Source organism: Vidua chalybeata, chromosome 13 (assembly GCF_026979565.1).
Source record: "Vidua chalybeata isolate OUT-0048 chromosome 13, bVidCha1 merged haplotype, whole genome shotgun sequence".
Lineage (NCBI taxonomy): Eukaryota > Metazoa > Chordata > Aves > Passeriformes > Viduidae > Vidua > Vidua chalybeata.
Window position 1 is genome coordinate 4,491,609 of NC_071542.1, and position 16,788 is coordinate 4,508,396.

Sequence of the window (16,788 nt, forward strand, 5' to 3'; positions counted from 1 at the left end):
ACTTTTGAGCATCCTGCAGTTTAGTCCAGTTTCCAGGCAACCTTTGTGTCCTGTGCTGCTTAGCTTGGGAAAAGATCCATCACAAGCACCAAAGGGCAGCCTGTTGGCGTGAGGTTTGTGCCATGGATGCTCAGAGCATTCCAGCCTTCCTCCTTCCACATGCACAGGACCTGGCAGCTGCTGTCCTGGGGAGCACAGCTCTGCAAAGGGAGTGCTGAGCACTTAGCTCAAGAACCAGCTGGGCAGAGGGAGCTCTGGGGAGCTGGGCTGGGCAGCAGGGGGAAAGCACTTGCTGGCAGTGGTGCAGAAGGGATGGCCAGACAGCAGCAAGCCTGGCTGGTGGAGGGCCGAGCCAGCACAGGAGCCAGAGGTGGCAGGGCAGCCCCACAAAGCTGACTGAGCACGGAGCAAACATGTGGCCAAGGGAACAATTGTGTCTGGGAGGGTTATGTTAGGAACTTGTTAGCTGTTGTCCTCATGAAGCTGCATTTAACCAAAGGTCTGAATGGAAAACTTTTGGGTAAATCCTTGTTTATGCACATTACAATTGTTACAGAAATAATTCAGAGGAAATTAAGTACATAACCAAGGGTCCTGATTTTGTTTCTCAGTTGTGAATTACACCCAAGCAGTCTGTCCTTACAGCATGTGGCTATCAAGTGGTTTTACCTCTACTGGGAACTTCAACAGCTCTCAGAGAAAAATTCAAAGCATCGTTACTAGTGTTGTCTACATTAGACTGACAGTTGCAAAGTTATGTGGAAACAGATTCACAGATTATTCTAAACCAGAAGATATTAGAAACATTTTAGGCCTGAAGACTTGATGTCTCCTGTCAGGAAGAATATTTGGTTTGGCATCTCATTGTAGGGGTTTGGGGATTGTTTTTTCCTTAAAACTTTAATAGCATCTCTATATCTGTAGGCTCAAGAATGTGGATTCTTTCATAAAAGAGCTTTTTTCATAACACCTAGACAAGTTTTTACAAATTGTCCTTTCTCCAAATAGTATTATACATTACTATTATTACTGAGGACTTCTCTGCTTTCTTCTGGGCAGTGAAGATACTTTGTAGCTCTAACTTGTACAAATAGCTATGTGTGTCAGTGCAGTGCTTTGTCCACAGAATCACATTTCTAATTGGAATAATCCACTTTGGATAATTGTTGAATAATAGGTGGGAAATTATCCAACTTTTTCACCAGAATTGTGTATTCTTTGTGGTGATACGTTTGTTTATTATTTGATTTCACAAAATATCCAATTCTGAACTCATAAAATATCTACCAATACAGAGAGCACTCAGGATTTAAAAAGAGAAAAGGTTTCAGAAGCAGGGGTCTCTAGAGTTCTGTCTACAGACTGTACACAGAGTATACAATAAACCCTATAAAGGGTGTAAATACAGAATGATCACCTGGAAATAAAGGGCATTTTCAAAGTAGTGTTCTTAAATTTGATTTGTGCCAATCGGAAGTATCAAAAAATAAAATCAAAATTCCACTATTTCAAATGGTTTTTTTCTCTTTTCTCAGCTTTCCCCCTTTTCTGTAGCTGCTAATTTTACAAGCTATTCTGCTTGCAGGAACAGCAAATGTGAACCATAAGCATCAATGAATTGCACTTAACATGGCTCCCAGAACAGATTTCTGAAGGCACCACAATGTGAAGTTGTGGGTAATTAAGGCCTCGGGGCATTCTTGTCCCTTGATCTTTACCTGGTTATAGAACCTCATCTTCTGATGCCAAATCCCATTAGGATACCCCAAAATGACAGATGGCTCTGCCTAACTGCCAGTTGGCACAGATGTGATCCTTGGTTTTGGATAAACAATAGGATGCTTTCTCACATGTAGTAACCTAAATTTTCCCAGCCAGAGCATAGCTGCTCTGTGACAACAATGCAGGTTGCTCTGTATAAATTCAGAGCAATGTGTATGAGTGCATGTAGAAACATGTCTGTAAAATTTCTGTGAAGCAGAATTACAGATCTGGGCCCTGGAAAGCTGTACTAACATAAGACAAGGTGTGAATTTTAAACCACTCACTTTTCTAATGTAACTCCTCCAGCAGAGCATCCTGACCACTGAGTTCTGCTGTTTAAGCTGGAGAGAGTGTCTGAGTGAGAGAGAATGGCAGGACAGCAGTGACTGAAACACACCTGCATAACACAGGATACATTGCTCTACAGACTGGCCCACGGGCTAACCTAAAAATGTGCACATATTATTCAGATAGCTATTGGCAAATGTTTTATTAAACATTGTAAGTGTAAATGCATCCTCACAAAACAACTCAAGTAGACCATTTAACCTTTCTATTATACAGTTGGTAAACAATGAATATTAATACAAAGCAATAATTTCCATATCCAAGGGTATGGTACCTTGCTGTTAAATGTATTCTGAATTACTTTTATTATTGTTATCAGTGACTTTTCTAGTTGAGAAGTTGCAAAACTGTAAAGTCTAGAGGAAGCACATCACAGAGGAAAGGGCATCTTTAGAAGGCAAGAGAGTTCCTACATGTGTGGGTACAGGAGTGGTTTGTGGCGTTTATGTACTTTATTCCTGCTATTCATGTAGGATTTTATGGTTGCTCTGGATCAGTGTTTATATCCAAGGCTCTTTGCTCATTGGAAGCACAATTCTCCACATCTGTGTACCCACATCTATATGCATTCCCAAAATCTCCAGTGAACCTGGCATTCTCAGATTCTGAGGCTGAGGCAGGCCTGTTCAATTTTCAGAAATGTGAAGCCACCTTAACCACTCACTCCATCTTCTCTGTTTGTCTCCCCCTAAACAATGAGAAATCAAAGAACTCAGACTTTGCTGCTTGCTTTGAAAATTTAGACACTGTGGTGCAAATTCCCAGGAGCATTTCTCAGTCTGCAGTCACTGCACCTCTAGTGTTTCTGGAAATCTATTTGAATATTACTTAAACAATAACCATAAATCCTTTCAATCTGCTTCCCCCAGGCTGCAAACAGCAGAATGGCTCCTCACAAACTGCCATGTGACATCCTGCTTGTGCTGCTTGGGGACGTTTGCTCTGAGCAGCAGAACTTGTTCCAGATTGGTGTGGAAAGCTAAGCTGTAAGGGCAGTGACAAAAAGGCCATAGACCTAGTGAGGATGCTGTGGAAGCTGAGGAAAAATTTCAGTCTGGGAGAATTCTGTGAAATGTTTGGTAACTCCTGGAGCCATTACTCACTGTAATTTTAAGGTTTCTACCAATGCAGTGCACCATGATTAATTCATAAAAGGTTTCTAATCCCACTTTAGAGTAATTTGCAACACTTGTGTTGGCATTCAGGTGAGATAGATGACCTTTTCATTTACTAAGAAAATCAAGTGTGGATTTCCCTCAAATTTGAAAGGGAGGAAAGAAGGACAGCATTAGTAGCTGATGGACAGCCAAAATGGTATTGGTCAGCTCTGCTGAGGAATTGTTTGGACTGAATCCTGCTCCCATGGGAAGAAGAGAGAAAATTGAACATAACAAATCTTGGTCTCTAAAAAAAAAATATCATATTATAGAAAAACCTAGAAAGTCTGTTTCAAAACCTGTTTAAAATTTAGTTGCTGATAGTGTTTCCATCATTGATGTAGTGAGTTCTAGATGTCCCCTTTCTGTCTTTCCTAGACATCACAAATATGCTAATTTCATGTACAAGATGGATGAAATATCCTCTGGAGAGGGTAAGTGAGTACATGTAAGTGTTGGACTTGAGGTTATCCAGTGCCTGGGCCAGGAGATATCTGCACAGGATGGTCCTTGCATTAGAGTCTTGGCATCCTCATTGTGTGTCTCTGACCATAAATTCTATTGTGTTTTCTTCTTCAAACACTTCCTGGGTCATCTTGACAAGTTGTTCTGTTTGTTAGAGCAGCTAAAAATATTTGTAGCTGAGAATGGAAACTGTGTCTCTTCTCAGCATGATGTGAGTCACTCTTTGTGGAGCACTTGGGTGCCAGGCTCAGCGTGCAGAGCTGTGCACATGTTGAGTGCTCGCCCCATGGGGCCACAGGGATGAGGTTGTGTCCACTCTGCAGAGCAAGGACCAGAAGAGTTGGCCATCCAAAGCTCTTACATGGATGTACAGAGGAATTGAGAAAATGAGTCCTAATACCCATTGCAGTTACCACTGGATTCCGAGACAAGGAATTCCTTAATGATTTTGTGCCGGGTTTCACTAGGCTCAGCTGCCTTGGCTTGCTGTAGGGTTGGCCTCAATGAAGGTAACAGAGGGAAAGTGGTCACAATTTGACCCTGGACCTGGCTGCTGTCTAGGGGCTGGGAAAGGTAGGGCTGAGTGGGGAAGCCTTTGGAAAACACAGGTTCTGCAGGGCAAGTGTGTCCCACCAGTCCCTGAAGGGCACCCACTGCAGCAGTCAGGCAACCAGAGATGCCCTGTGGGAAAGGGACATTTAACTCCAGCACAAATCCCCGCTTTCACTGCAGTAGAAACAACACACAGAATGCCCTTCCTCCTTTCGGTTTATATCTCTATCATGAGAAATACCCACTTATTTGGAATGGTTGTTATTTACATATTTCCGAATTTTTTAGCAACTTCTTGCTTTGACATATTCAGCTAAATGAACAGGGAGAAACTTGCATTTGTTTACTTGTTCTTTTAGAGATAAAACACCTCTGAGCCTCAGCCTTTGAAATACTGTGAGTGATGGGTTTTGAAAGTGAATTTAGAAAATATTCTGAATTAAATATTTATGTTTAAGCTTTTACAAGGCAATCTGAATAAGCCTTTGGGTTTTTTTTCCACAGCAGACTTAATTGTGCCTAGCCATATACACGAGTTTGATTCCCTAGCTACAAGAGTATTCTGTTGTTTTTTGTGGAAGTTTAAGCCCTCTGTAATCTCTGTGCTAAGGTGTTGAGCTAGGATAAAATTAAGAGGGTTTTGCCCATGAATTACACTCCTAAAATGTTACAGTGTAGGTGAGTCCAGAAAGTGCAAGTCTACCTGGCTGTAATCCCTGGTAGTTCAGAATAGGTTAAGTGCACAATCTTCTCACTAAGAATCTTGTGCAGGTTGTGGTATTGACTGTTCCAGGCTTCTTGGTGCTGGGAGAGTGAGTGGAGAGGAGGTAACACAGGTCAGGAGACTGACAAAGGGCTGTGCTCTGCAGAGGGAGTGCAGCAGGCCAGACAGGAACTGCACGTCCCTGCTGACAGCAGCAAGAGAGAAATCTGTGCTGTTTTGCACTTCCCTGCTGTCCTCAGAGAACAGAAGCATGTGCTGGTTTTCAGGAGCAAGGATAAGAAGTCGGGGAGCAGAGGCTAAAAGTGTGCGTTCTGCTGGGAGCAAGCAAGACTCCACTAGATGTCCTTCATGTTCACATAAATGACACGGGCAGATTTCACTGAAAGGGCTGAAAGGTGTTTGCAGGAGGTGAGGGGAGACACAGCAATGCATGGACCTATGAGCACCTGGGGTTCCTTTCTGCATGAAGTGGATTCATCTGTGGTTGTGTATAATATATAATAATATATAATAATATATATAATACATATATATGTAATAATAATATAACACCACAGTAGTGAGTGGCTTGCTCAAAAATGTGACCTATGTCCCTGGAAAATTTACTTGGTTAAAACTACTCTTTAGATTGTTGAAAGCAAAAACTAACCCTTTTGAGAGGCTGGTTATGTATTACAGTCATGTTTACATGTTCTAAATGGCAGCTGGGGTTTTTTTACATACTTCAGTTTATAATATATTATTGCTTATGTTGACTAAGGTCACTAGGAAATTAGTGTGGGTGCCAGGAGTTTCCCAGACACAATCTGATGGAAAGCTAATGTTCACTAAGGTTGTGGTAAAAGAAGAAATTCAGGTTCATAGTTCAGATGAGGAAGATGGCATCAATGTCACTGAAGTAGATGATCTTTAGAATTATTAACATTCATATTATTAGTAGTTATTAATAACCCCTCCTTTGGGACATAATGAGACAGGCATATTGTTCAGTCAGCTTGAGATCTCCAGCTGTGTTCACAGGCCAGGGAAAATGTGACCAAATGCAACATTGTAGGTGAAGAGGAGTCAGAGGGAATTGGTGATATTTATGAAAAGCATAATATTAGACCTTTTTTGTTGGTTCTCTAGACAGGCTGTGGAGAAGTTGATGGTAAATGTGGCATCCACTGATGCCCTGGATGGTGCTAGTGAGGGGGTTGTTGATGATGATTAGTTTATGGGTGTTGGGCCTGTGTGTTGATGCTTGGAGCACTGGTCATGGGAGTGGGCAGCTGGAACCAGCAGTGCTCAGTGGACAGCAGATATCTCTAGGAAGACAGAAAACACTGCTCCTGATCTGCTGCTCTGTGCTGGATCGGTGCTTACACCTTCTTCTTTCCACCCAGTTGCATTCTAGGCCTAACAGGAGGACTAAGCTTGGAAAGGGAAGAGAAGGGCAGGAATGGGAAGGATGGATAAGTCAGAGGAGAGAAAGTAGGAATTGCTGAGGAGTTGATTCTTGGGCAATACCTGCTCAGTGTACTAGTAATTCTGTCAGATGTCTAGTTTCAGAAGTTTACCAGGCCTTGTAGTGCCATTTCTAACTACTATTAGCAGAAATATAGACAGTTTCTCACTTGTCTATTTTTTGTCTTTTTTGAATGGTGAGGGATGTAGAATTTTAGCAGCCTACACATCTTAGCAATGTGCACAGACCAAGGCATGTGAAGTGATCCACTTTTGAAGTGCAAGGGTAAAATTAGTACCAGTTATACCATGGCAAAGGTGATAAATTATACCTTCTAAGAAAGCACTTTGTATACACTGGATTTCAAGTACTTTTGTAGTTTATGCCTGTTGGTATTTTAAAATGATTGATTAATCTGACATCATGTGAAAGAACTGTGTCTGTACTGTTCCTCTGTTATGTTACAGGAACCATATCTCCACTTATTAGAATGTATGGCAAGTGGCAGAGCTGTCGTTGCCATATTCAACAGAAGGAAGTTGAAAAATAGACATGAGCTTCTGGTTGGTATAAAAAAGGCTTGGGGAAGAGAAGGACCTCAGAGTAAAGACAAGTTGAAGAAGATTGAAGGATGGGTGTGGTAAAACAAGAATTCAAACAGATGTGGCAATTTGTTTTACAACATAACCATAAAATGCCACTTAAAATGCCTCATTTGTATTCTGTGTCAATGTAATAGATGTAAATCTTTCAGGGAGTTACTAAATATACATTTCTGTTGGCAAGTATAGAAAGCATGTGATCAATGGGAGAAACTAGGAGGGATTTTGTGTTATCAGGACAGCATGACTGAACTTTGGGGGACTGGATCACTCAAATGAGCCCTCCATTTTAGCCCATTCCTTCTGCCTCCCTTTTTGACATTTTATCAATTACAGCTTTAAACATCTCTTTTCATCTTGTAACTCACACTAACTGGTTAGTGACACGTCTGCTTTTGACACTCATTTGCTCACTACAGAGAGGTCCCATCCATCTCACACAGAGATGCTGAGGCTCTCAACAAGGCCTTCTGCTCACTGATCTGCATTAGGAAGTGACTCCCTCCCTATGAACATGGGTATTGCTGCAAATGAAACCACTATTTGTCAGGATTAAGGGAAGCAAAGGGTAAGACAAATTTCAGCTTTAAAATGATTTGTCTGAAAAGACACAAGAGATACCAACAGTTACTAAGATTTCAGATTTTCTGAGCAGTAACCCTGTAAAAATGTGTGACACCATCAGTGAGTCTCACAGTAGCTTGCCAAATCCACCTGTGGTTCTGGTTGAAATTAAACTTCCAAATAAATTCCAGACATTTCATGAAAAGTGCTGTCGGTGAGGATTGCAGTATTTCCAAATAATTATTTTCAGCCTCCAGTTCTGTATGGGAGTTTCCTCAATCTTCTTGTAATAGGTTTCTCATTTAGGGATTAACCACTTCTCTCCCCTAGGAAGATTATGTTCTCTTAATTTTTGGCCCTTTTTCTCTGGAGAATTATATAAGAAGTGGCACGCTCTCACAGGGAAGTATTTTACCTGTGTCACCTGTACATTAGGAACAAGAGCCTTACCATACCTGCTACTGGGGCCTGCCCTCTGCAGTCAAGGCAGGAAACTGGTCCAGGACTTGATTCAAAATAAAAATCCTAACTAATTTCTGAGTTGTAAGATTCCCAAATCCTGCTTTTTCTAGGGAGTGAAAAGTTATCATTCTAGGAATAGTTTAGTGCTGCTAAAAAGAAGTTAGCATCTGGAGAAGTATTGGCACAGATTACCTTTTTCTAGGTTCTCCTTGAGTTTTAATCATTACAGCGCTTAGCCATACCCCCTTATCCAGAAATAAGCATGGTCTTCCTTGTATTTGGACATACATTTCTCTGTGTTGTGCTATCTGCAACATTCTTAATTAATGGAACAGTCTTTACAACAAATTTGATACTTTATTTGCTGTTGTAGGGAAAGGTTAACTTTCTCCTTTGAAGTTGTCTGCCTAGTGGGGAGGAAAAGGCTCCCTTCATTTGCCATCTGTATGAAGATTTAGTTCAGTGGTCATTTGCTTAGAAGACCAGGGTAAAGAGAGTTTGTTCATCCCTTAGGACCTGTAGTTTTCCTGTTTGCTCATACTACACTCCAATCATTGACTTTTGAAGTCTCACTTAAGATTGTCCCTCAGATCAAAACTGAGACCTGTTGTGAGAAAGTTTGTGTTTCCATTTCCTATCTTCTCCCTGCTTCCTGTTTTACCATGAGGTATTGTGCAAGCCTGATGTTCATCTCCCAGAGTACTCAGTTTAAAGTGCTGCTGTCAAGTCCTCCATCTCTGAGCAGTGCCATGTGTATCTGTTTTCTTTCTGTTTCTGGAGGAGTGTGGATGTGTAAACTGCTCTGCTTTGCAGTGGTTGCCCACAAGTACTGCTCAGGCACATGCCCTCCAGCTGCTCTGCCTGGCTGGCAGTGAAATACAGCAATGAAATAATGAACTGCTCATTTGCCTAGAAATCCAGGGTTGCAGGTATCTACTTCAGCAGAGTTTAAAACCCTATGTGCTACATCTGTCTGTAATCTCCTCTGATCTGTCTCTTATTTTCTTGCTCCCTAGTCATTCCTTCCACTGATTCAGTACTCTCAAAAAGATAACTCCCTCTCTTCCACATCTTCTCCTTTCTACACTGACTGTTTTCCAAGAGTCTGCTAGCAACTTCCACCATTGCTCACAGGACATTTGGTCCTTTGGCCAGTTTGTGTAATGTCTCCCAGTGAACTTTTCATCTTGTTGAACTCCACCATCATGATTTTTCTGATGCCAACTGATTCTCTAAATACTTAAGCTAGGTTATCTGCCAAGAGTGGTGTTAGCTGAGGAAGAGTACTGCAAAACCTAGAAAATAAGTCAAAATAGAGTTATCTTCTGGAAAGCAGCACTAAATAAAACCTCATAGAGCTCCTTGTTTATTGCCTCTCATTACTTAGGAGTTTATTGATGTTAAAGGTCAAGTAGTCATTCTCCAGATATTTGTTGTGGTTGGGTTTCATTTTTTTGCCTCTAAATAACACAGCTAAAGGAGTTAATTCTTCAGTGATAATGGAAAGTGGAGTTGTTGTGACTGCAGGCTTAGGATTTGTTTGCACTGAGGTGTCCATAGGTGGCTGTATCTAAAGCATTTGAGAATTGCTCTGAAGAATGACGAAGTTGTATCTTTTAAGAACAACTTTTTTAGAATTCAGTCTGAGTGTAACATATCCTGTTTTACTTGTACACCTTTTCCAGACGCCTTGCTAAGAATCTCCAGACAGAGTTCCACTGTCTGAAGTGGGTGTAAGTCTGTTTTGCAATTTCAATAACAAAGAGGAAGAGAGAAAGAACATAGAAATAACAGATGAATATTTGTGGCAACACAGCTAGACTCTGGAGCTACAAACACCCTTCCTGGGGTTTTCTGGATGGTGTCAGGCAGGCTGATGTTCTCTGTGTGAACCTGCTCAAGCAGCTCAGGAAATTTTTGGCAGATAGCCATTATTTTTGCTGCACATATATACAACTTCAAGCACCATGGGCTGCTTGATATGCAAAAATTATGCATAGAGCTTGGATTCTACATGTTAAGTAGGAACTAGGGGTTTATCCAGCATTGCAGACACTGATCAAATTGTACAAGTTTTATGAACTGTACTTTCAACTACAAACAATCTGTGTTTCCTCTGGTTTCCAATTTTGCCTCCTGTCTGAAAATCCCCTCATCAAGATTTAGGTCACTGTTAGGTAAAGGACTTGACTACAGAAATTTCAGGGAATGAATCTGTGAAACTTCCAACCCTTACATACCACCCCACATACTTCCCAGGCTCTCTTTGTATTTCCATCTCTCATCCAGCATGCAATGCACAGTGTAGGTGACTTCATCCTGGCCACTTTGAGATGCCTTAGAATGATCATACACATAATGGCACTTGGCCCCTCCTTCCTTGCCTGCCCTGCTCCCCAGGTCCTTGGCCCTGGTATGACAAGAGAACATCTGTGGGCAAGGGTGTCAGAACTCACTGAGAATTCAGTGGCCAAGATTGCAGCCCAGCACCATCGGTCAGGTGCAGCATATCTGTGCTCTGACAAGAAGTGGGTCAGATTCAGGGAGGACAGCAGAAATAATAAATACTGGTGGCCTTACGTGGTATCTTTGTGGCCTCAGTGCTGCTAAAGGATTTGAGACCAACAGAGGAAAGTGCTGTGCTAGAAGCCTTTCCAGACTTTAGCAGAAGAGGAATGCAGGGTACAGGGCACTTCCACTGCCAATGCATGAGGAAGCTCTCTAGCTTTTAGCTAAAGCTGCCTCAGTTCTTTATGGGATCAGCTTCCCTTAGCAGCCCGTTGTTACCCACAGTAATATATTTGAGTTGGTGTTTGTATGTAATGTTTGAGTCAGTATCTGTGTGTTATATTTGAGTTGGTATTTATGTGTTAGTGCAGGGCCCATTGGGGGCTGGAAAGATGAGAGAGCACAATAAGAAAGAAAAATCAAGCAAATTGGAGGGAATAAGTAAAAAGTAAACAGCATATTTTACTTTTATATAGTATGTAAATCTCTGGGAAATAAATGCACTAGCCTGCTCTGTCCTTGTGTCTTACAGTGATGAGAATTAGCCCAAAGCAAACTTAGCAGAGAAATCACATGTTGTTAGTATTTTCATATTCTTACTATTCCTTGAAAGATTGAAGGATTGGGCAATATGAAGGAAGGAACAATGATGTGTTCTGCTTTTCCCCTGGCTAGATATTCCTCAGCAAACTTCAATATATTGACCAGGCAATTATAGAGTAGAGACTACTCCAAACAGATGCCTTATTTTAACATTCCAACATTTATTCTAATTGTGATTCAAGTGACATTTAAATATGCTTAATCCTGAAATTTTATGCATTATTTTGCATACCACAAAAAGATGCAAGCAAATGTACTGCAGATTTTATGTCTTTAAATTTTGGGCCATGTAATAATTTGTTTTGCTTTCACCACAAAGCATCATTGGTTTGGTATCTCTTTTTCACTAGTTGGTTTTAAAGCATATTTTTAATCTCAAGCTGCATTTGCTATAAAAACAAAATTGCTCCTGAGAAGGAGTATTAAACTGTGATTCTTGGCGTTATGTGCTTTTCATCGTCAAGAAACACGCTGTTAATCTCAGGGAAATGTTAATCTTTGGGTGTACACAAACAGCAAATCTTTTTTCTAATTTCATACTTAAAGATAATAGGCTGATTCATATTGGAAGCGGTGAAGCCTGAAAGTGAAATAGGTTTAAATTTACAGTTAAGCAGACTATTTTATGTTTTGTCTTGCTTTAAAGAAAGATTCATGGCTATTTACAAGTAACTGTAATACTCACTGAGTAAGTCATTTACGTAGTTATGTAATTTTTTTCCCTGATTAGAGCTGTAGTTCTTTTCCAAATCTTAAACCAAAAACAAGGTTTAAAAAATTAGAATCAGAAGGCTAAATGCAGAAACTGTATCAAAATGAAGTGAACTGTCAGGAATCTATGAATATAAATAGTTTTTTGCAAAAATACATTATCAAGGAGTTCTCTCAACTATATTTGGCATTTTTGGAGCAAGAGTGTTGGTGTTTTATCAAAGAACAGCTGAAAAGTGAGAGTTTGTGGACCCTCAGCCTGGAGTGTTCTTGAAATGTATATAGGAAATCTCAAAGGTGTACTAATGCTACTGTGGCAATATCCAAAAAAACATTATTTTTTTAAATGTTTTTGGAGCACGCATCAACCAAAAAGCTGTAAATAATCTACAGGAATGCTGAACTGTCACAAAATTATTTATGATGAAAGCAAAGGTTATAAAATATTTATCTTTTTTTTTTTTTCATGTAAGAGGGTAAAATTAAACAAGGGGAGCAGCACACCTACTTTCTGTATCTCCTGCTTGCCCTCTTACTGCCTAATAATCCTGGGAAGAGGTGGACTAGGAGCATTTCAGTTACAGTTCTGAGCAGAATTTTTTATCATTATGTCTCAGACTCTCAAATTTGTACTTAACCTGATAACTTGGCCTACAAAGCAGGTGCTCCTCTCAGCCACAGACTATTAAAGACAAAATGACAGGCTCATCTTTAAGAAAAAAGAGGAGCTGTGTTTTTGGGGCAGGAGCTTATGTCTGGATGTGCAGTCCTGTGCTGTCCTCACCTTACAGAACTTTGGGTCCAGTTAACAGGGATGGAATGAAAAACGTGGAATGTGGGGTCAGACTCCCAGGTGATACATAAGGCAGATCTCTTCAGGCACTGAGATACACTGCAGCTGTCAGGTATTTTTGATCACAGACTGAATTCTTAAAAGTTTATTCAACAGCTAAGCAGCAGCTGCTGTTGCCACTTCAAGTGTGATGCCTTGTGCTTTAACTATTGTTCTGGTCAGCAAAGTGCTCCCTGCTCTAAGAGCTCACCACAACTCTGTGTGAGCTGAGAAGCACCACAGGACAGCCACAGGGTTTAGGGGCAGCAGTTCTTTCAGGAAGATGGGCTTGCAGGCATACAAAATTGACACTAGTACTTTTTATCTGTGCCCCTTGAGAAGGTGTCATCGAAGAGCGTGTGGATGTGCTGTGAATTACTTCCAGACTGGCCTAACTGTGGGATCAGGGCAGAAAACAAGGGTGAAAAGACACCCAAAGGTGGAGGTTTGGATAAAGCCCACAGCTGAATGCTGAATGGTTTCTCTCTTTAACTAGCTCCAACATGAGGGAAAAAACACCACACAAACAAAAAGAAGGCTCACTTGGGTGGGTTCCTGTTTGTCTTTCACTCCTTTTCTGCACCATTTTGCCCAGAACCTTGAATATGTTAAAGGAGGCCAAATGGGAAGAGAGGAAAGAGCATGGAGAAGGGGTAGAAAGGGGAAGAGAAGAGCACTATCCAGTCCCTGTGATCTCATATTCTTGCCAAAAAAATGGAATACCGCCCACTTTCAGGATGAGGATCAGGCTGCTGCAATCATTTATTCAACTGCCAGTGCTGTATTCAATTCTCTGGATGCCATTCCTGAAATCATCTCCCAGACCCCAGCTGTAAACATAGTTACTAAATGCATACCTCATAAAAGCACTTCTAAATGCAAATGGCCCCCTTTTCTTTTGTGTGCATAAAGCCTTTTGGGCGTACATGTGGGTGTGCATCATATTCAATTTGCCCATGATTGACAGACTGTCTTCCAGACCAGAGGGATAAAAAGAAAAGTGGAAGTCAAAGCCTCTGATTTTTATTTCAGCAGTAGCCAGGCACATACATCTGTGTGCAGAAATTTGGCACTCAGCAAATCTAACTTTTGCCAAACCAACAAGAGTAATTGGTGTAACAAGGCTCTTGTGAATTGAAAACACACATGAACTACGTATTTCACATCTCTGTATGGGAAGTTATTTTTAGGGTTAATTTGGGTTATGCAGTTACATTGTGGGTGATTAATACAGGGTCTTTACCATGCAAATGGTGCTTGTAAGGAGCAGAAGCCAGCTGATTGCCTTGGGAAGCCTTAGTGGTCTGGCCATAGTAGGTGCACCACAAACATATGATGACATTTTCCTGCAGCAGACCCCTTGGAATACAATCCCAAGCACAACTCACTCTTGTGATAGGTTGCAGACATGAAGAGAGGAGTTTCAGTGATACACAGATGCTGACTAGATACTGTGGATTGTTTCCTGGCTGTGGTGTCCATATTGAGTGTTGTTCTGTCACCAAGGGATGCACTTAACAGATATTACATGGAGGAAGACATATTGATTGGAGCTGGTTATGTAGCATCGGGATGAAATTGCTTTTTCTAAAATGCTTCTTGGAATGGAAACTAAAATGGGTGTTTAAGTCCTAGCTGTGCATTCCTAGCGGTAGACCTTGCAATTACAAAATTACTATTTCTGGAGCAGCATTAACTAAGTTGTTATTATTATTTGAAACATCATGATTTTTATATGCTGCAGATTATTTTAATTTGCTTCCCGGTATTTGTGTCTGTAGCGTGTCCTGGGATTGTACTCCCATTCTTTTCTCTTTGGACAAAATGGCTAGAATTTACACAGGAAAGATAATGAAGTGCCCTATGAATCAAAGATTTCAAATACTGTGTGCCTTATAATAAAATCAGAATTGGATACCCTGTTTTTTGTGTTTGATTGAAGTAGTGCTGCACCATGTAGGGTACTTATGAGAATTTTATGGGGAAGGCATAATAATGCCAACTCTTCATTCCCTTCAAGACAGATCTTGGTGAAAAGGGGGAACAGAATTTATTCATCTCACAAATACTGAAAAATGATTTTTGTACTGTAGGTCATTAGTGCATCAGGTTTATGACTTCCTGAAAGTATTGGTGAAAAAGAAAAATTGGGTGGTTTTCACACAAAGTTCTTAAGGAAGGAGAGGAATCCTCTGTTTTCCCTTCCTAAGATGAATAAGGACATTCAATACCCACACTGCCAACAACTCCACAAGACATGGCAAAAATCTCTGAAATTGGGATTCTAGTAATGATTTTTCTATGATTCATGTGAAAACTGACAGCTGTACAGATGAAGCTGGTCCTTTAAAGCATCATTTTCTGGCAAAGAGAGAGAATACCTTAGATGAAAATTAAATTGGTTCCTAGTGACTGTTTTAACAGACTTGCCAAAAATCTCTCAAAGTTGACTTCAGACCAAGAAGTACTACAAGCAACATACACTGCTCTTTCATGAGCTTGCTTCCTCCTTGGCACTGGTTTGGCTTGGAGCTTCTTTCTAAAACTGAACCAGTGGCAAAATATTTAAAAAGAAAGAATGAAAGAGAAGGAAAAATAGAAAACAGAAGAAAAAAGATAATGTCATCCTTGATTTGAAGACATCTACTTTTGTGAGCTTTTCAGCTCATGATTTTAATTTCAAATGGTCTCATTACAAAGAGCATCTGAGCTCTGGGAGGCTGGTGTAACCTTGGCCCCGTCCCACCAAGCTTTGTGTGTCCGTGGGGAAGGTGCGTCACTGCGCAGGCCACACACACTTTGATGTCTTTGCAGACACCTTTATAGAAGCCTAACAAGCACTTTCCTGAAACTACTTAAAAATAATTTCTGAACAAAAATTAAAGACCATCTCTTGAGGTGATAAGAAGAACGCCCAGCTGCTTTGTCTAGCATAAAGCAGCAAAGGGTGCATTACACTGAGGGTACAGGCGCTTTTAAATAATGATATCGGCTCTGAGAGCCGAACTACAGTCTTGGTCTGGTCACCCCCTGAAAGAGAAAATTATTTCTTGCTCTACAGAATCAGATGTGGTCCTTGGCTTATTATTTTTTAATAGTGCACGACCCATGTTATCTCTCTGCATCAATATCCCCTAGATAATGGCCATCTGTGCCTACATAGGCTTTGTAGGTAAACTACAGCTATTTAATATTTTCTTTTATAGTCACTCAGTCTTTTCCTTTTCGTGAAGGAGACCACAGTGATCGGGTGATACAGCCTAGCACTGCTTTGTTACATGATTGTAATGTTTCCATTTATATCACAGTGTCCTCTGTACTATTCAGATTCAGAAAAAGAAAAAAAAACCCTACTGCAGAGTTAGATTTTCTGTTTGTAGAAATGCATTTGATAGCAGGGGGAGGGTGTGTTTTCATAAAGTTCAATTTTGTAATAAAACCCAATTTCCTTTTCACATCAGAGCCACACTATGACAAAGGAATTGCAGCAGGTGTCTTTCACAGAGGGAACATAATTGTGAAGCTTGCTGGCATCCTGCTCGCTCAGTCTCTCCAACACTGTCAGCTGGGTGAGGGGCTGCTGTTAGAAGAGGAAAGGCTTTAGCCCAGCTGTGGCTGGGTGTGTCCACAGCAAAGGAAGCAGCAATAAAGCATGCAGGACTCTGGTCTGGGGTCCCTGTCCCATGTCTGTCACCTTGTGCTGTCCCCTATTCTACTGAGGTAGGTGCTGCTGATGAATTGACACTGCCCCAGAGGGCAGCAGCTTCCTCAGGTGGTGGTTTTGGTTTGGCTATCACTCAATCATTGCCACAGGTTGCCTGAGCAGGTGGTGGGCTCCCCATCCTGGAGGTATTTAAAAGATGTGTAAATGTGACACTTAGGGAGATGGTTTAGTGGTGGGCTTGGCAGTGCTGGGTTAATGGCTGGATTCGATGATCTCAAAGGACTTTTCCAACTTAAATGACTCTTTGATTCTATCCCCATATGAAAGACTCTAGGGTCACACTCGCTATGCTCCAGTGTAATTGTGCTACAGAACAAACCTCCCT

General features: G+C 41.0%; 1 long non-coding RNA gene across 3 annotated transcripts in view; it reads left to right on the top strand.

Annotated features, from left to right (window-relative positions):
- Window positions 1-16,426, top strand: part of LOC128794718 (uncharacterized) — a 64,215-nt gene extending 47,789 nt beyond the window's left edge. For 2 of the 3 annotated variants that reach the window (XR_008433238.1, XR_008433239.1), the window contains 2 exons: window positions 3,648-3,703; window positions 6,925-7,142. This is a non-coding gene — a long non-coding RNA (uncharacterized LOC128794718). Of the gene's footprint in view, window positions 1-3,647; window positions 3,704-6,924; window positions 7,143-16,200 lie in introns of those variants that run through there. The other variant, XR_008433240.1, reaches the window with a different exon arrangement.
- Window positions 16,427-16,788: the final 362 nt, after the last annotated feature.